The following is a 21,649-nucleotide window of genomic DNA, read 5'->3' as shown; positions in this document are numbered from 1 at the left end:
CATTTTGACACCAATGAGAAATCACTGCCAACTTTTGTCACCTAAGGGGGGCGGTTCTTGGAACCAAAGGCAATTCCATAGCGTTGACTGATAGCGACTTACTGTCATTTTGATAGGCTGTTGCACAAAACACCGAGTGCATTGCAATGAGGAAATTTACAATTTAGTTCAGACATTTTTTCTTTTTACTCTGTGCTTATTTGTTGGTGAACCTATCATTCATTCATTCATTCATTCATTCATTCATTCATATTTATTGAGCACTTACTGTGTGCAGAACACTGTACTAAGTGCTTCAAAAGTACAATTCAATCTTCAGCCTTTGATTTAAGGCACTGAACAGTTAGCCTGGGTGAAGTGAAGTCTCTTGAGATGGATTGCCCCATGGTAATTGGGCAGATTGCCTCTCTGCCCAATAGAACCGTGGAATTCTCCAACATGGACGTACAGCTGTCAGGGAGATAATGGGGCTTCAGATGATTCCAATCAGATCTGGTGGGGGCTGGAGGGAGCAGAGGGTAGAGTTCAGGGCATCTCTAGGTCCAAAGGAGGTGCTTGTTAAAAGCCGGATTAACTGCAAGTGGTCTGTGGGAGTGACAGAGAGTTGATGTGTGAGAGGGTGCGCTTTAGCGGAGGGTCTACCCGGGGTGTCCCCCCCGACCCTCTCCCAGTGAAATGTGTTTATTGATCATTATATTGGACTCTCTCAAGCAATTAGTACAGAGCTCTGCACACAGTAAATGCTCAATAAATACAATTAAATGAATAAATGACCACAGATTCCAAAGTAACAGTTCCCTGACCTCCCCCTCCACATGTCATTATTTAAGTTTCATCTGTCATTGAGGGATTCTGGGACTTAGCAAATCTGTGTTGTTGGTTTTTCTGTTTGATATACTCAAAACATTAGATTCTGTACTATCTGTGTTTAAGTGGTATTCATTAAATGCCTACTATGTGCCAAGCACTGTACTAAGCACTGAGGTAGATACACCATAATTAGGTTGGCTTTCACAGTCTGGGTTGAAAGAAAATAATTTTTGGTGTGAGAAATCAGTTGTTGGCTCTAAGCTTACACATAAAATGGGGTTAACTGCCAACTTGAATTGGTGTACCTGTGCTGTGCAAGGAAAGGCTATTCATATAAATGTCTGTCTCTCCCTCTAAACTGTAAGCTTATTATGAGCAGAGAATGCGTCTCTTATACTGAACTCTCCCAAATAATAATGTTGGTATTTGTTAAGCGCTTACTATGTGCAGAGCACTGTTCTAAGCGCTGGGGTAGATACAGGGTAATCAGGTTGTCCCACATGAGGCTCACAGTCTTAATCTCCATTTTACAGATGAGGGAACTGAGGCAAAGAGAAATTAAGTGACTTGCCCAAAGTCACATAGCTGACGAGTGGCAGAGCTGGAATTCGAACCCATGACCTCTGACTCCCAAGCCCGGTCTCCTTCCACTGAGCCACGCTGCTTCTCCAAATGTTGGTATTTGTTAAGTGCTTACTATGTGCAGAGCACTGTTCTAGCGCTGGGGTAGATACAGGGTAATCAGGTTGTCCCACATGAGGCTCACAGTCTTAACCCCCATTTTACAGATGAGGTAACTGAGGCACAGAGAAGTTAAGTGACTTGCCCACTTAAGCTGACAAGTCACGAGGTTGGGATTCGAACCCATGACCTCTGACTCCCAAGCCCGGGCTCTTTCCACTGAGCCACGCTGCTTCTCCCGAATGCTTAGTACAGTGCTCTGAACATAGTATGTGCTTAATAAGTACAATTGATTGATTGATTGATTGATTGAAAGGAAATGTTCTAGAGCCTCATTACCACCAATCACAATTCTGAAAACAGCAGGTCTTTCTGAAAACAGACCATTTATGGTGTTTTCAACCAAAAGATCTTCTCCTCTCACCCTAAATCTGCCTTGGATGTCCTGGCAGGGTAGTGGGAGGGTAAAGGAAAGGGCATTTGGGCACCAGTCCCCATGACCAGTTATTTGGGCCAATTAGGGGGTATGCATGAAAGCAGAATCTCATATTAAACTCACTTTACCATTCCAATTTACCATTTTTCAGACCTTTGATGCAGAATTATAATAAAATAGAGACTAACCAACCCTCCAATGTTTAGATGGCTAACAAGTCAAATAATGTTTGTGCAGATTTCATGGTTCTATTTTTAAGTTGCTGTTAGTTTTAACCCATGCAGTCATGACCTACATGCTTTGAACATTCCATATTCAATGTAAGATTCCCTCAGTTTTTAATGGCTGATTTCTTGAAAATGTCTTGAAAATATCTTGAAAATGTCTTAAAATTTCATTGAACCCTCTTGTTCCCTCCATCTTGTGAAATTTTCTTATTAATAGTTACAGGAAATAATGCAATTAAATTGACTTGAATTTTTCTTGTATTTCAATTTTAACTATTTTCCAGAAGTGGTGTATTTTTTTTTGTCAAAGCCTTTCTCTTCTTGAAGCTTGCACATATAAGCACGAACCATGATCAAATCAGAGACTAGGTTCTGATCTTTAAAAAATCTGACCTTTCTCTTCTATTACCATATAAAAGAGACTCTGGAAGTATACTACAGTAGTTCAGGGATATAGAATATTCAGGAAAGCTCAATTTTGAGTCAATGCCCTTTAATAATGAAGAAAACTCCCATTTTTAATATGTGATTTATCTACCCGGTACTGAGCTAGTTATGTTCTGGTACATTTCGTTCTGACAATCAACCCAAAGTCATTTCAGTAGATGACTGTTTCTTTTTTGTTGTTGGCAATTTAATGACTCTAGGAGGATGATTACAAAGTGGTCTTGCATGAATAATGGACACCAGAAAACTGTTCATTAGAAATTACCATTTGGTTCTGAACTGAAGCAGAACTCTCATTTTAGTTTGGCATTACAGTAATTTTAAATAATTCAACTAAATTTTAGAATGAATAAATGCAATACATTTTTAAGAGCAATTACTGGGATCTCATAAAAATTAAGATAGTAGAAAATCAATAATTCCATAATGGTGTGCATGTTTTTTTGTTGTTGAGTAACAATAATAATAATAATTATGGTATTTGTTAAGAATTACTATGCTCCAGGCAGTGTAAGAAGCGCTGGAGTGGATACAAGCAAATCAGGTTGGACACAGTCCTTGTTCCCCATGGGCTCATAGTCTCAATCCCCATTTAACAGATGAGGTAACCGAGGCACATAGAAGTGAAGTGACTTGTCCAAGGTCACACAGCAGACAAGTGGTGGAGCTGAGATTAGAGTACTACCCTACAAATAAAAATGATAATAATCCCTGTATGCCACCATTTCTACAGTCATGGGTTCGGGGCCCGGCTCTGCCACCTGTCAGCTGTGTGACTGCGGGCAAGTCACAACTTCTCTGTGCCTCAGTTCCTCATCTGTAAAATGGGGATTAAGACTGTGAGCCTCACGTGGGACAACCTGATTACCCTGTATCTACCCCAGCGCTTAGAACAGTGCTCGGCACATAGTAAGTGCTTAACAAATACCAACATTATTATTATTATTATAGTTGATGGAAGTGGAGATAAATATAATAATTTATCTCCTAAAAGGCTATGACATCTGATACAATTTAAGATATTCTCACATAGACTTGGGTCTGGTGGATTCCTCTTCTAACTCTTTCTAGGCATTAGATGTCAAGTGTTTCTACACCTTGGCATATTCAAACATTAATAATGATAATAATAATTGTGTTACTTGTTAAGTGCTTATTATGGGCCAAGCACTGTTCTAACACTAGGGTAGATACAAGTTAATCAGGATGGACACAGTCCCTTCCCACATGGGTCTCACACTCTTAGTCCCTATTTTACAGATGAGGTAACTGAAGTCCAGAAACATTAAGTGACTTGCCTGAAGTCACACAGCAGGCATGTGGCAGAGCTAGATTAGAACCCAGGCCCTTCTGACCCAAGCTGGTGCTCTATCCACTAAGCCAAACTGCTTCCCTATAGAGACCCTAACTTGAATTTAGACAGAAATTAAGTGGTAAAACAAGAAAATCAATTGTGGGGAAGGTGAAAAGTTCAAGTTGTGGAGAAATTAGGAAAGGCTGTTCCAGACAACAGAAGTACCCTTGTGTTCACAATACCCAATTCAATGAAAAGGCAGAGGAAAGTCAGTGAAAAACAAAAACAACAACAAAAATACCAACACTGATGAACTGGAGAGCTGATGAGGTTGAGGGTTGTGAATTGGAGAGACTCTATTATCTATTTAGGAAAAAAAAAACCCAAACTGGACTGTAAACTAAATGGACAGTCAGTGGTGTCTGGGGAAACAGCAAATATATTCATTCTAAAATCAAGCAAGTAGGAAATTTGGGAAATAGTACTCTGACACTTGGAAGAGCTTCAGAGAAGGGGAAAATCAAAGCAACTTTAATTGTTGTTTTTGAGAAAATTGCAAATGAGCTGGATAAATTTTTGTGTTTCACTAAGTAAGAGATGGCATGAAAAGCATTATTGTGAAATGTGATTCTTCCTCATAGTGCGATTTTCACCAGGTTGTCTGACTTTTATCAACAGAATAATCACCTCTTTTCTGAAATACCAAATAATAATAATAATAGTGATATTTGTTAAGCACTTACTATGTGTCAAGCACCACTCTAAGTGCTGGGGTAGATACAGGGTTATCAGGTTGTCCCACGTAGGGCTCACAGTCTAAATCCCCATTTTACAGATGAGAGAACTGAGGCCCAGAGATGTTAAGTGACTTGCCCACAGTCACACAGCTGACAAGTGGCAGAGCTGGGCTTAGAACCCACGAACTCTGACTCCCAAGCCCGTGTTCTTTCCACTAAGCAATGCTGCTTCTCTACTGATACATATATATATATATATATATATATATATATATATATATATATATATATATACTATCGTTTTAATGTCACACCTACAGACATTGACTATAATATGTCATTTAATAATAATGTTGGTATTTGTTAAGTGCTTACTATGTGCAGAGCACTGTTCTAAGCACGGGGTTAAGAGGCTCACAGTCTTAATCCCCATTTTACAGATGAGGTAACTGAGGCACAGAGAAGTTAAGTGACTTGCCCACAGTCACACAGCTGACAAGTGGCAGAGCTGGGGTTCGAATCCATGACCTCTGACTCCCAAGCCCGTTCTCTTTCCAGTGAGTCACGCTGCTTCTCTAAGCCTCTGCTTCACCACGCTAACAAAAATAACCTAAATTTTACATCAAAGTCAGAGTGTTATGTCTTGGGTATAGGAAAGTGAATCCTCAGGTGTGGGTTTTTCTCTCAAAGTAAATCTGCTCCTTTCAGAGCTGTATTACTTCTTTCAGGCCACTAGGGTTCCATGGAGGACACTGAAGGCTCAGTGTATTCAACAGCATAACATCATTGTGGTCTGTGATGGAGTTAATGCAGACAGACTCTATCCTAGAAAGTAATTTATGCAATGGGAAAATCTGGCTCCGTACTCTGTGGTTTAGCTGTCTCTTCCCAGATGTAATTACCTCACCTGTACTAGTTCTAGGTGTACTTGAGTTTCATTAATCTTTATCACAGGAATGTCTCTGTTATGCAATTAGTTTCATCAGCATGTTTCTGAGGAATAAAAACCAAACCTCTCATCCCTTTTCCAGAAGAAAGCAGCACATACCTATTGTTATTACTTACTAGTTCTTTCATATATAGATCCATTTACTTTTGTGACCAATTCTGTCAGGAGCAAATTTTTAATTCTGTGATGATTGTTTTTGTTGCAGGGCCAGGTTATTAAGGCCTTTATTGGAAGTGGAGTGGAGGTCAAGAGGCTTAAGGTAGGAAGTAGGAAAATGTACTTAGAGATGATATTTCCCTGAAGGCAAAAGCTTAGATTTCCCAGTATCATCTGGGAATGAGAGCCAGTCAACTGGGTGGAGCTTATTAATTCAGGAAAGAAGATTCCCCTGGTCTGTCTCCATAGTTGTATTCTATACCTACATTACTGAGGAACTTGACTGATCTTGAGAATTATCCTACCGTGTGTCTTTAGAATGCAGCCTATTTCATAAACTTTTCTTGTGAAGATATGAGTATGTGGATTTATAGGAACTTGGATATCTAGGGCCATGTTGTAATTTTTATTTGCTGTAGCTTTATCCTCTTAATCATTCAGCGGTATTTTTTTGTCCAGGTACTCTGTGCAGAACAGTTTACTAAACACCCAGGAGAGTAAAGTAGCTAGTCAAAATTATTTTTACCCACCAGGAGCTAGAAATCTAGCAGTGGACACACACTTTAAAATACATTACGCATGGGGGAATCGAGAGAATATAAAAATATGGACATAAATGCAATTGGGTGGAGTTGGTTGGATGGTAGAGGGAGGTATGTATATACAAGTGCTCGAGGAACAGGAAAGTGATGAAATGGCAGAGTGGGATGATGAGAGATTTTTCTGAGCTTTAAAATTAAATTCCTTTTGGTGCCTCAGTTCTGATTATTTGGAAATGTCTAGCTATAACTTCATTTATCCCAGGCCTCTTTCCTGGTAACCCAGGAAGACCAGAAATCACTGCAGGCTGTATGGAAAATCACTATAATCCTAGGGCTAATAATCATAATCCAAACTTAAAGGCCCATCAGAGTCGAGTAATTTTGCCAGTGCAGTCAGTAGAACCTGGGTTTTACAATAATAACAATTGATTTCATTTTCTGAGTAGAAACTGAAGAATTCATACCTTATATCTGGGCTCTCATTCTAACTACTTGGATGATGCTGGGTTTTTCACATAATCTCTCTTTTTTTCCTTACCTGTAGCATGGGGATATCAGGTCCTAGAGGAAAATTTTTGGCGATTAGAAATGCAATTAGAAATTAAAATAGATGCAAGACAATTCACGGTATTATTTACCTGGGTTCTCTTCTGCAAAAGTTGCAGGAGTCACTATGTGGAATTAAATTATCAGACTCTCTACCATTCCAGGTTCCTGAGGGTGAAGCAGATGCCCTATTCATAGCCAAAATGGTTCACATCGAGAGTAGAATTAACAGTGTGATCTTCAAATGTTGACAGAAATGAGAAAACTATTTTAATGATATATAAATAGGACGAAACTACATTTAGAGAATTGATGGATAAAAATTCACTCCCACCTCCCCCCCCCCCAGTTATATATTTGTTTTCCTTATCTGGAGAATTAACACAGCTCTTAGCATGGCTTTCTTGATACAGATTTGGCCATGTGAAGCCATTTATTTCCTTATTTTATGGAAGGAAAGATGCTGATCGACTTTATAGGGCTTTAGGGTGAGTTAATATGAAAAGAAAAAGGTTACTCAAGTTATCATATGGCCCAATACCCCCCAATAGAGACAAATTTATAAAAGGTGTCAATACTAGTCCCCAAAGATATTGATGTAGGACAATTTATTTGTGGTCTTCTTTAGTGTTTTTTCCCTACAGTTTAGATCTGTTGAGCGAAGTAACATTATTCTTCTGATTACATTTTTACACAGGGTTGACAGAGCTTGGGGATTGTAGGGGATCTGGCATTTGAATGAGGGTCTACCCTGTCCTTTAAGCACTGCCTTCTTCATGTGTAAGCTAAAGAGAATGTATTATGAGCTATTGAATTGCCATCTGGAAAGAGTACACCAATTGCCATCTGTAGTGAAATATTTATTTCAATACTGCAGGTTAAGGTAGCAGATAGTTTGTGCGATGTCGTAGCCACAGAACAGGGGATATTTAAGCAATCACTAGTTCCCATTTGCCCGTCTTGTTTATACGTTCAGAAGAATATGTAATATAAAATCTATCCATTACTACTCTTCTGAATTGAAACTCCATTTCATTGTAAATCAGAAAGTAAAATGGCTATTCTTTGAGTTCAGAATTATCTTTCAGCTCAATTGCATTTATATTAAGAAGTCAGGACTATTTCCTGTTCTGTTAAAACAGCCTAAACCAAATGGCTAAAATAAAAAAAAAAGAAATGAGGTCGTTCTGATTTTATTTTCCCCTTCCAGCTCGGGTTAGGACTTCATTGTCTTTTCTTAGGCTGTAGAGAACAGAAGAAGCTCCCTCTACCTCCTGCCTCAACAAAACTCTGGTTCAGAAATGAAATGAGTTCCCTAAACCTGGCAGCATAATGCTAACACTGCTTCAAAGTCAAGGTGATACAACTCTTGTACTTAGAAACCACAGAATAACCACATTTACATTGGTTCTCAGTAGCAATGCCTTAACATGCCCAGTCAGTCAATCGGCCAGTGTTAGAAGAGTGAAGCGTGTGAGCTGAATTGTAGTAGAAAATCAGTGAGGTAAGGTAGGAAAGGGGTGAGTTGATTGAGATGGCAAGGAATTTCTGTTTGATGAGCAGCCATTGAGGTTCTTGAGGACTGGAAAGACATGGACTGATCTTTTTTTTAGAAAAATGCCCAAATGTCCAAACCACAAGTCCTGTAGAGACTGCATGGCCAGGCCTACGCTAAGACCCTGAAGCCACATTCAAGGTCGAGGAAATAACACAAGCCTATAAATCAATCCATCCATCAATCAATCAGTGGCATTTATTAAGTGCTTACTGTGTGAAGACTACTCTATTAAGCACTTGGGAGAGTATCATAGCATTAATGAACACAATCCCTGACCTCAAGGAGTTATAAATTTGGCCCTACCAATCTCATTTTTACAAGGACAGTCCAGTTTGTAAATAAAACTACAAAACAGATAATGCAATGAGGATTAATTAATTAGTCTAAAGATATACTAGGAAATGCTAAGTACTGTTAGATTAGAAAATCTTGCCAAAATAGTTTTCATGCATGAATTTTGACTCTGTATAATAATTATTTTTATTTTCATATTAGTATTAAGTGAAATATGTCTTTTATGTGTGCTGTATGTCCAAAAGATGCATTCCTATTCTTTCTCTCCCCTCTCTGAACTCATTCCTCTCCCTTTCTCTCTCTCACTCTCTTTAAATTAATGGAGAAAAAGCATCAGACTTGGGGCTTTGCCGTTATTTTAATCTAAAATGGAGTTTTACTCCTTTCTTTTTAAATCCGGCTTTTCAGAAAATAGGTTTTTTATGATTAAAATCTCAATTAAAAATATTCATGATTTTGGGGGGAGCTGTGGTTGCTTTCTAAATTTCATGACTTCTTGTTCTATTGCTCAGAAGAAGTGAAACACATTTTCTAATACAACACTGAACGCTTTATTTGTTGCCGTATTGACATTCTTGAAGTCAGGCCAAGAAGCAAATCTGAATCATGAGAATATCCAAAACAGACTAACTTTTCTTTCATTTGCATGCAAACAAATACTGCACACTTATGTGACTCTCTTTAGAGTACATCGCTTGAGCTACTTATCATTATGGCTGGTGATGGATCGTCCTGAGATCAGTTCCTGAATATTTTAAGACCCCAATCAATCCTTGAAACATGAAGTGCTAACACATATCTTGGAGCTGTAGTATTTGGCAAATACTGTGATGACGGGAGTTAATTTCACACCTGTCATGATATCTTGTATGAGATCCCTGGGGATCTTTCAATGTCACAATACCACAAACCGTTCATTAGTTCCATTGGAAGAAATGACCCGTGGCCTAGACAACTTGTCGTAACATATGGTGACACCTGTCATGGGGTTTTTTGAGAGGCACAAAATTAACCTGTTTCCCTATTTGATTTTATGGTTTCACAAAATTAACCTGTTTCCCTATTTGATTTTATGGTTTCACCAATGACCCTAATAAGAAACTAAAACTAAAATTGTATTCAGTAACTCACCATGACTTTCAAAAAAGGCCTTAAATGATTGGGACTCTAGAGTTAATAAATAGGCTAGTGCACTTTGTTTATTAAATAAAGGCATGAGCTTCCTGGGGAGGTCGATTATTGGACACTTTTTCTAGCCCCTTCCCCATTTGGATTGGGCAATACATTTCTGAATGTAGCTGATCAACACCCGCTGTGTCACTGAAACTGAATCCCACTAATGCATCAATCAAGATTATTCATTCAGTTCTTACTCTGTGCAGATCACTATACTAAGCACTAGTGAGAGAACAATTAAGTTGGTAGACAGAATCCTTGCCCACAAGCAGCTTATAATGTAGTGGGGAAAACAGAAATTAAAATAAATTACAGGAAGGAAAAGCAACAGAATATTAGTACATGCACATAAATAAGGAGGAGGTGAAATGAGTATCAAAACGCAGAATGGCTGAAGACCCGAGTGCATCAGCAATTCATTCATTCAATACTATTTATTGAGCGCTTACTATGTGCAGAGCACTGTAATAAGCGCTTGGAATGTACAATTTGGCAACAGATTGAGACAATCCCAGCCCATTAACAGGCTCACAGTCGAAATGGGGGAGACAGCAAAGCGAAACAGAACAAAACAAGTCAAAACAAAACAAGTAGTCTGAAGGGAGGCAATAAGGGAGCGGGGGATGGATATGAGAGGTTAGTCAGCGAATACAATTCTGTTGTATTCTCCCAAGCACTTAGTACAGTGTTCTGCACATAGTAAGCACTCAAATACTATTGATTGTTAGGACATGTGCTAGAGTTATTTTTCCATATATAATATAGAGCTGTCCTTCAAGTTCAAAGATGTAAACCTGATAATCCCTTTCTCCAGTGCACATGTAAAGGTCACCTTTTGTTCTGCTATTGCATTTGCTCTCTGCAGTGCCTGACCCAGTTTTTATTTGCTTCTAAATAGCCCATTCTTTTCACTGTCTTTACTCTGAGTCATTTCATTACTGATTGTTCTCCTATCCACCAGTCTAAGCAGGGGAGGAAAATGTTTCTGTACATGCTTAGTCTTTCAACTTCAAAACTCTATTATTATTATTATTACTCTTACTATTAACATGTCCTAAGGGCTTATAATATATGATACTAAGTGCTGGGGTAAGTACAGAGAAGTTAATTAGACATGGCCCCTATTCCACAAAGGGCTTATAATCTAAATGTGTGAGGTTTGTCACTTAGGATAATAATTTGAACAATAATGAAAGCAATTGAAATTAAACAATCCAAAATATCAATCTTCAAGTAATTTAAGTTACAGTCCTTGGACAACACATGGCTCCAAGCACACAGTGCTTGGTGAAAAAATTGTCAAAGCTTTTCCCATTTTCTAGAAGTAGGGGAGACTGGCTTGGCTCCTTTTTTATTCAATAGAAAAATGGAGGCTACATTGGGCTTCACATGACTCCCTTTAAACTCCAAAGCCCTGGTGACATGGAAGCTTGGAAGCGCCTAATGAGGCTGAGATTTAACGCTTCTGGACATTGGGACTTCCCATGAACCAGTCAGTCAATAAACCGTATTTATTGAACACTTACTGTGTGCAGAGCACTGTACTAAGCACTTGGGAGAGTACAGTATGACAGAGTCGATAGACACATTCCCTGCCCAAGTGAGCTTACAGTCTGGGGGGGATACAGATGTTAATATGAAAAAAAATGACAGATATGTAGTAGTTGGCTGAAGGAGGGTTGAATAAAGGGTCCATTCCAAGTGCAAGGGTGACACAGAAGGTAGTGGGAGACAAGGAAATGAGGGCATCGTTGGGGAAGACCTCTTGGATGACATGTGCCTTTACTAAGGCTGTGAAGGTGGGGAGGAGTGCTCATCTGTTGAATATAAAGAGGGTGGGTGCTCCAGGCCAGAGGCAGGATGTAAGAATTACCCCTGAAATTCCCAGTGGCACAAAGACACCATGCAACGTATCTCTTTGCTTTTGCTCTTCCTCCACTCCTGCATAAACTAATGCTTCCAACCCTTCTGTGTTCAAGTGGTCCACTGAAACACTGTTGGGGTCTGTAGAAGAGGGATGAGTCTTAACTCCATCATTATGGTTTAATACAACAGTGAGTAGCAACTTGTGATGGGAGAAAGAAAAGAAAGATGGTAAGATTATCATTTAGAAAATAAAATGGATGCCTAATTGTTTCAAATATGAGGAATTTTTAATTATTAGAAATGTAGTTCTTGCAAGTTTTATTTCAGAATATAAAAAATGTCACATGTAGTAATAGTATTTACTCAGTACCCAGTAGGTGCATTGCACTCTACTAAGCACTTGGGAAGTAAGTTAGATTACATTTTTTTTATTTACTTGTAATCCATCAGTGATTATTTTCCGTTTCTCGTTTTTATGTGTATGAGTTTCCTTTGCAACATGAGGGAACATACCTAAAATTGCAATGAATTATAATACATCTTTGTAACAGAAGATTTATGCCACTGGGAAAGTCCCTGGAGTGGTCATCAAAGACCATCCCTCTCTAGTGCTACTGCTGGATGGTTGTGGGGTGATCCACATCCCTCACCTCCCTAAAATGCTCTGGGCTGCATATCCTTTTAGAGGTGTAGTGTCTCCTCCTTGTGTTAATGACTTCGTGCATTGCTGTGGGGCAGAGAATCAAATTTGGTTCTTCTCCACCTACCTATATTAATCTATGCTGGTATGATTTTATTGTAACCCTGCTTCCTCTGCACATGGGAAGAAAATTAGGCTTATCATTTACTGTAATGTTTTTCTGGCACTTGGTTTCCTTGAAATCTTCGTGGTCTGAAGTTGAATTTTAATATCTTTTCTTTGAATTTGTGAAGCCTCTTCCATTACCCAGTAGCCTTTTATCCTTTGACTAAAGTTTAGTTCTCACTTAAATTTGTGAGTTCAAATGAACAAGAAGAACAAAACGCCCCAGTGAGTTAGATGGCCACCTGGGATTTCCTTCTTCAAGTTTCACAGGCTCAGTGTACATCAAAGAGAACTTGTGAAAGTAATTTCAGGGCTATATTCCAGAGTACTTCACTTCTTTTGATGTTTCTTGAGTTATCCACATTATCATTCTGTGAATTCCTATTGAAAATGTTAATATCAAGTCCTGTCCCATCAGCATGGGGAATAATAGCAATTAATTCAGAGGGCGGGGTGGAAGGAGCAGGTTGCCAGGTTAAAAGGCTCTGGAGGAGTTCCTGAAGAAAAAAATTAAGATGAAGACAATCAATAGTATTTATTGAGCATTTACTGTGTGCAGAGCACTGTACTAAGAACTTGGGAGAGTACACTATAACTGTTGGTAGACATGTTCCCTGCTCACAGTGATTTTACGGACTAGAGGAGCAGACAAACATTACTATAAATTATAGATATGTACGTAAATGCTGTGAGGCTGAGAGGGGTGACTAAAGGGGTGCAAAAACAATGCAGAAGGGAGTAGGAGAAGAGGAAATGAGGGCTTAGTCCGGGAAGGCCTTTTGGAGAATATTTGTTTTTAATAAGGCTTTGAAGGTGGGGAGAGAGATCGTCTGTCTGATATGAAAAGGGAGGTCATTCCAGGCCAGAAGCAGGATGTGGGTGAGAGGTCAGCAGTGAGATATAGGAGAGCGAGGAACAGTGAGATATGAGAGTGAAGTACAGTGAGTAGGTTGGCATTAGAGGAATGAAGAATGTGGGCTGGGTTGTAGTAGGAAATCAGGGAGGTGAGGTAGATGGGTGCAAAGTGACTGAGTACTTTAAAGCCTACGGTAAGGAGTTTCTGTTTGATGTGGAGGTGGTTGGGCCACCACTGAAGGTTCTTGAGGATTGGGGAAATGGGCTGAATGGGGAAGAAGCCATTAGAGAGTGAATAGGTGAAGATGGCTGCCAGGGAGGAAAAAAGGGAGGCGGCAAGCATTCTGATAAGGAGGAAAGGGATGGTGTCGGAGGTGCAGGTGGAGTGGGTGGATTTTGAGAGGACACGGAAGATCTGCTCTTGAGATACTGCTGGGAAAGATGGGAGAGTAAAAGAAGGAGCAGGAAGAGCGAGGGACTGGAGAGGAACAGGGGAAATTTGGGGGAGATTATATGTGATGGCTTCAATTTTCTCATTAAGGTACATGGTCAGGTCATTAGGGACAAGAGATAGAGAAAACAGGTTCGGCAGAGCATTTGAGAAAGAAGTTGCATATGTGAAACAGCTGGAGAGGGCAATGGGCATGGGAGTCAATAGGATGGAGAAATCATGCTGCTGGCAAAGTTAATGTGGCAAGGATGAATTTAAAGTGGATAGAGTTGGCTTGATAACTGGATTTGCGTCAGCAGTGCTCTGCAGGTCATGCCCAAGAGCGAAGGAAGTCAATTGTGGAGGTGATCCAGCGCTGTGGATTAATGGTCCGAGATCAGCAAAGGAATAGGGAAGAGTGTGAGTTAAGATACAGTAACACTGGACAAAGTGCAAGAAGGGTGAAGTGATATGTCAAGAGTTGTGACACCTAAGTGTGATTAATATACAAGATAGATACAAAACACTGAACAGAGAAAATTGAACACCTGGCAAAAAGCCCTCTTCTAAGACCAGAAAAAAATTGATTTGGAGAGGAGTGTTGGTCTTACCCTGGAATTTTACCTCAAAAACATCCTGTAAAACAAGGGCCTGTTGTCAGATTAGCAAGACCAATACCTTAATCTACTTGATTGTAATGAAGTTGATCTAAAAACAGGTTTGTACTAACTTAGCCAATGAAACTATGGTATGGGTAAATCAAAAAAACTGGTGAACCCACAAAAAACATAGGGATTGGTATATCTATCTATATCCACATTTTCCTATATTTTTAAGTGGTTCAGGCAAAAATGGACTTTTACCTAAATTTTGATAATTGCCTCAGTTAGCTCTACATACATATACACATAAATGCATAATGACTAGAAAAAATGAGCAGCTTGCCAAACAAAATCAACACTAATTAGATAGCTGTGTGTCTGTGTTTGTCATTTTGGTCTGTTGCTTTGTTTGCTGTCTTCTATCATTACCTCCCCCTCTGCTGAATTTACTCTACAGGTACAGAGCTTTAAGAGGGCTAACCCTACCTCTTCTAAAACTATGGATAGTGTTTACCTATAGGTCATTTCTTTATGTGAATTTCTTTTCACTGGTCATGTAGAGCTACATAATAATCATGGCATTTTTAAGCACTTACTATGTGCCAAGCACTCTACTAGATGCTGAGGTACAAAATAATCAGGTTGGACACAGACCCTGTCCCACACGGGCCTTCCAGCCTAGGTAGGAGGGAATAGGATTTAACCCCTATTTTACAGATGAGGAAACTGAGGCACCAAGTAGTTAAGTGACTCAGTATTGAATCCTGTGTGCTTGCATGTCTGAACACAAATGGCATGTTTGTGTTCTTATGTGCATATCAAATTTCAAGCAGTCAACAAATGAATAGTGCATTGAGTGTGTACTCTGTTCGGAACACTGCATTAAGCACTTAGGAGAATATAATAGAATTCATTGACACAATCCCCAACCTTAAGAAGTTTGCAATCCAGTGAGAACTGGATATTACCACTCCTGTTGGTGATAGTTCATCAGTGAATGCAAAAAGTGGCTAAGACGACCAATGTGTGACTGATGATCCCTCCTTCATGTTTTCCATACAAATTTCCCCTTGCTGCACTGACACATTTCCAGCCTGTCATTTTGAATTTTCCCTTTTTGCACAGTGACCTTCTTGAAGCCTCTTCCCCAAGATTCACCTAAATTTCCAACTGCTGACAAGAGGCTAGTCTGTATTCTGTTGCCGTCTCCCGGTTGTCCGTGGCTATGCCATATCATATGAGATGCTTCTTCAGTGGATCTTTCATAGGTTTCTTCTTTCCTTCCTGTATATCATTCATCCATTTCAGTTCATTTTAGAATAGCTGTTTGGGTAATCTTATGATATCTATTTTTCTTCCACAGCCCACCCAGGAAAGGTATGATACTATGAGCACTGTTTTGTTGCTGATACCCTAACTTAGGATCTTATAATGTTGGCGATCGTATTTTGCCATATTTTACTAAGGATGACATATCAGTAATATCAAATGAGCTGCTTGAGAAATTGGGTGTCAATGCATGAATCAAATCTATCATTCATTCAGTTGTATTTATTGCGCATTTACTGTGCGCAGAGCACAGTACTAAGTGCTTGGAAGGGTACAGTACAACAATAAACAGACACATTCCCTGCCTACAATGAGCTTACAGTCTAGGATTGATATATGGTAAGGATGCCGCTGCCCAATTTTGACTAGAGTTTGTGGCAGACCTTGTGCATCCCAGCCGTACACCAAAGGGACAAATATTCATGGTGCTTAGAAGCGACTTAAGGTAAATATGTCAGGGTACTGAGAGGGAATCTGCCTATTGTGCCTCTTCTTTTCTTATAAATGCTGTGGAGGGCGGTCAGGGGTCAGAGGAGACTGGCACATAGGGACAAGATGTGGGAACATAATGCTGCATGGGGGAGGGGAGTGAAGAAGAGGGAGCAATCTTCCTTCCCCAGCTTCTCTTCTACCTACATTCCTGAAAAAGGCAGAGAAGCAGCGTGGCTCAGTGGAAAGAGCACGGGCTTTGGAGTCAGGGCTCATGAGTTCGAATCCCAGCTCTGCCACTTGTTGGCTGTGTGACTGTGGGCAAGTCACTTAACTTCTCTGTGCCTCAGTTCCCTCATCTGTAAAATGGGGATTAAGACTGTGAGCCCCACATGGGACAACCTGATTCCCCTATGTCTACCCCAGCGCTTAGAACAGTGCTCGGCACATAGTAAGCGCTTAACAAATACCAACATTATTATTATTATTATTAGATGAGGCAGTTTTAAGCATTTTTAAGCAATCGTATTCTTGCCATGGGAAAAAATGGATCTATCTATCCATATCTAGGTATATGGATCTAGATATAAATAGATATACTGATGTCCAGATATTGTATCTAGACATAGGGAATGGCAAATAAGGAAGTAGTCAGCAAGTAGCTTTAAAAAGCACACATCTTCTGATGCAATGGAACATTAATGAAACAGATTATAGTCAAGGTAATATATTCTGGATCTATATGCCTGTGCATGTAGAATACATAAATAGTAAACAGAGATAAAGAGTTTTCAGTATATTTGACTTTTTCTTAATGGGTTCACATGTTGGAAGAAAAACGGTTGCTGATGAATAAGATTTAACCAGTAATTAGATTAATGTAATTTCTTTGACACTTCATTTTGATTTTCAAAGATTTTTCTGAACCATGTCAAAGCTAGCAAACACTTCTGGTTAAGTTAATTGATGAATTGGATACATAAAAATAAATTGAATGAATTACAAAAAGAATTTATAATTATGGTGTTTAATAAGTGCCTAGTAGGTGCTAAGCACTGGGGCAGTTACACGATTATTATAATAATTGTGGTATTTATTAAGCGCTTACTATGTGCTGAGCACTGTTCTAAGTGCTGGGGTAGTTACAAGGTAATCAAGTTGTCCCACGTGGGGCTTACAGTTTTCATCCCCATTTTACAGATGAGGTAACTGAAGCACAGAGAAGTTAAGCGACTTGCCCAAGGTCACACAGCAGACAAGTGGCAGAGCCGGGCTTAGAACCAGTGTCCTCTGACTCCCAAGCCCGGGCTCTTTCCACTGAGCCACGCTGCTTCTCAACTGGACACAGTCTCCATCCTACAAGGGATTCGCAGTCTAAAAGGGAAGGGAGAACATGTGTTTTAACCTCATTTTATAGATGTAGAAACTGAGGCCAGAGTGGTTAAATGACTTGCCCAGAGTCATACTGCAGACCAGTGGCAGAATTAGGAGTAGAGCCTAGGCCTCCTGATTCCCAGTTTGTGTTCTTTCTATTAGACCATGATTCTCCAATAAAATTGTATTTCATTTGAAGGGGTCCTTATCTTTGAGTTGTTTGAACATTTAACAGATGCCAGGTTTCCAAACTCCCTAAGGATTTTCATGTGCCACAAAAAAAAATTGAGTTAAGGTCTTATTGTAAATGAAATTCTTGACAGAAAACATATTTTATTCTGTGGAATAGTCCAATACAAAATGCCTAAAGAATAATGAAGCTTTGATTAGACTGCAGTCTTATCAAAAGAGTATAAAATGTGAGGTATGCAGAGTCCTGCCATATTCAATCTAGAGAAGAAAATATTGGCTGATTTATTCCCCATTCACTTGAGTGCTCGTTATAGAAAACCCGAAAGTAACTTTACACACAGTTTAGCACCTAGCCAAACAATCAAGATTCCTTTTCTATTACTTTGAGACTCACCCAAGACCCACAATACTTGCTCTGCACACATTAAGCTCTCAATAAATACCATTGATTGATTGATTTCAATTTATTTTCAAGGTCTTTTCTAGAGAATAAAAGGAATCCAATTTTTGGTTGTGTTGGATATTATTTCACAGTTGTGATAATTTAGTTACATAATAGAATTTATCATAGAGTGGGCACTATCATCAACAGTATTTGAGTATCTATTCTCGTCATCTCCCCATAATAGTCAGGAGTGGGAAAATATAGGGAAGAAATATGAAGCATGGGCCACTCCTCTCAAGGAGCTTATTTGCACAAAGCCAAACACTAAGTCATTTGCAGAGGCAAAATGAGAAAAAGCTCTATCTCTGACTTTTCTGATCTTAGTGGACACTAAGCTGCTTCTCAGGATCATTAATCATTTAGAGTATATTTACATTTGCTCTGGAGATGGGGAGGAGGGTGTTTGGTTTTAGAATTGCATAGATTTTTGGAGACTACCAGCATGAAAATGTTTGAATCCTCATAGGGTCATTTTAAAACCAAGTTGACTGCAGATAACTCAAGAATAATTTTGTTCTACTTGACTGTTTGGGGTTAGGCACCCCAGTTATACTATGATAGGCTGTTTTTGTCTTCCTTCATGGCAAGTGAATATAAATATTCCAGTGATTGAGGAACCCTTTCTTCCCCACAAATTATTCTGAAAGAGACAAGGCAGAATTGCTTGGGGATTCTATACCTAATAACATTTCCCTAAAGTAGCATTCTGAAAGGAATATTGCTAATTAATTTAGTTGCCATTACAGTGATGGCTTGGGCATGGGGAAACTCATGCATGCAACATGAAGGCTGGGACATCATGGTCAGGAACCTATAGTCAGAATAGTGACTTCTGACTATTCAACAGTAAATAACAGTCACGTAGTTTTATCAATCCCAATCAAAAATTACTATCCGGAGCATTCCTGTGGCCCCTTTAGCTAAATTTGTTGAAATGCTGACACAATATAGGAAGATCCCTCTTAGTGTTGAATTGTTCAGATTATATTAACCCATATCTGCTTTAGGGAGATACAGGAAAACCTTATGTTTTTCACGGTGTGATTAAACCAATCCCTTTCGTCTCCCTCTTCCAATTGCCCATTAACAAACACCCTCAACTCATAGAGATAGTAGGAGAGAAAAAAAAAGTGAAACTCAGATCAGTCAATACTCTTAATACTCTTTAGCTGCTCTGGAAAAAAAAAAGAGGATGGAGTTAAAACTATAGATTATAATCAGGGTTTGGGATTGTTTATCACCGATAATCGATGAATGGCTGAATTTGCTTCCTATAAAATAATCACCTTAGGGAGGCTGTTCCTGGAATTGACTAGCAAGATATAGGAGAGGAAGAGAGTATTGTAAAGTATTTTGACAAGCTTAAGAACAAACAATTGTAACAAAGGCCATTCTTAGAATAATGAAACTGACTGGCATTTTAGCTAAAAATCAAGATAAGAAAGCATGGCATAGATTAAAATAATAAAAACATTGTTAAAATAAACCTTGCTACTGCTTTTTATTTTGCCAACTAACCTTCCAAGTTTTCTTTGACACTCACCAACAGCAGTTAATGTTTAAAAGACAATGGTTTTGTTGAGATTGATGGATCTTAGGTTAGCACTTTCAAGATGAATAACACCAATTAAATATTGGCTATAATTTATTAATTTTGAAAAACAAAATGCCTGATGTTTTATTTTGGAAAATACTGAACAATCACTTATGAATGAATACTCCATTTCTTCAGCACTCTGCCTAGGAAAGCCTGCTAAAAACTATCAATATAAAAAGTTTGGATGTGTGTGTAGATAAAGATCTGGAGACATGTCTTTAGTAAGGTGACCATAGTTTCTAGGGAGTGAGACAATGGGTCGAAGCTTAGTGGGAGAGAAAATCATACTAGGGAAGGAGAGCAAAGGATAGACTGAGATGGAGAAAGACTAAGACAGACCTACATTACACACTACACAGACATATACAGAGTCATATAACAGGATGTTCATATCACAGATGGAAGGCATATCGGTAAATTCATGTTATAAAATTCAAAAACGTTTGCAAGTGGATATTCTCAACAAAACTCATATTACAAAAATCCCTCCTCAAAAGAAATCAGTCACATATTTATTGAGTGCTTACTTTGTCAGGAGCACTATACTAAGCACTTGGGAGAGTATAATGAGTTGGTAGACATGTTCCCTGCCCACAACAAGCTTATAGTCTAGAAAGGGATACAGACCTTAAGAGAAATAAATAAATTACCAATATGTGCTGCGGGGCTGAGGGAGGGGTGAATAAAGGGTGCAAATACAAGTGCCAGGGCAACACAAGAGAGAGTGGGAGAAGAGGAAATGAGGGCTTAGTTGGGGAAGGCCTCTTGGAGGAGATGTGCTGTTAATAAAGTTTTGAAGGTGGGGAGAGTGATATGAAGAAGGAGAGTGTTCCAGGCCAGAGGCAGGTTGTGGGTGAGAGGTCAGCAGTGAGATAGAGGTACAGTAAGTAGGTTGACATTGGAAGAGCAAAGTGTGTGAGCTGGGTTGCAGTAGGAAATTAGGAAGGCTAGGTAGGAGGGGGCAAGGTGATCAAGTGCTTTAAAGCCTAATGTAAAGAGTTTCTGTTTGATATAGAGTTGGATGGGCAACCACTGCAGGTTCTTGAGGAGTGGGGAAGCATGGAATGAATGGTTTTGTAGAAAATGATCCAGTTAGCAGTTAAGTGTTGACTAGAATGGAGAGGGACAGGAGGAAGGGAGGTCAGCAAGGAGGCTGATGCAGTAATCATGGGGGGCTAGGATAAGTGCTTGGATTATTCATTCATTTATTGAGTACTTACTGAGTGCAGAGGACTGTACTTTGTGTTTGGGAAAGTGCAGTACAACAATAAACAGACACATTTCTTGCCCACAGTGAGTTTACAGTCTATAGGGAGGAGACAGACATCAATACAAATAAATAAATTACAGATATATACGTAAGTGCTAAGAGGCTGGGAAGGGGGGAAGAACAAAGGGAGCAAGTCAGGGCATCGCAGAAGGGAGTGGGAGAAGAGGAAAAGGGGAGGCCGAATATGGGAAGGCCTCTTGGAGGAGATGTGCTTCAATAAGACTTTGAAAGGGGGAGAGTAATTGTCAGAGGTGAGGAGGGAGGGCATTCCAGGCTTGAGGCAGGACATAGGCCAGGGGTCAATGGCAAGACGCGAGACTGAGGCACAGTGAGATAGCACTAGAAGAGTGAAGTGTGTGGGCTGGGTTATAGAAAGAGAAAAGTGAGGTGCAGTAGGAGGGGCAAGATAGTGGTGTACTTCAAAGTCAATGGTGAGGAGTTTTTGTTTGATGCTGAGGTGGATGGGCAACCACTGGAGTTTTTTGAGAAACAGATAACATGTAGTGAACGTTTTTGTAGAAAAATGATCCAGGCAGCAGAATGAAGAATGGACTGGAGTGGGAAGAGACAGGAGGCTGGGAGGTCAGCAAGGATGATGATGC

The 21,649-nt window shown here is 39.5% G+C and overlaps 1 protein-coding gene across 8 annotated transcripts in view; it reads left to right on the top strand.

Moving 5' to 3' along the window:
* Window positions 1–21,649, top strand: part of CHL1 (cell adhesion molecule L1 like) — a 217,245-nt gene that overhangs the window by 65,806 nt on the left and 129,790 nt on the right. The window contains exon 3 of one of the 8 annotated variants that reach the window (XM_029050959.2): window positions 5,787–5,840. The exons of the other annotated variants lie outside the window; for them this stretch is intronic. The gene's annotated coding sequence lies outside the window, so the exon portion shown is untranslated. The remainder of the gene's footprint in view (window positions 1–5,786; window positions 5,841–21,649) is intronic. 8 annotated transcript variants of the gene reach the window in all.

This window comes from Ornithorhynchus anatinus, chromosome X1 (assembly GCF_004115215.2).
Source record: "Ornithorhynchus anatinus isolate Pmale09 chromosome X1, mOrnAna1.pri.v4, whole genome shotgun sequence".
NCBI lineage: Eukaryota > Metazoa > Chordata > Mammalia > Monotremata > Ornithorhynchidae > Ornithorhynchus > Ornithorhynchus anatinus.
The sequence above is the reverse complement of the archived record's forward strand: the minus strand, read 5'-3'. Positions and strand labels throughout refer to the sequence as shown.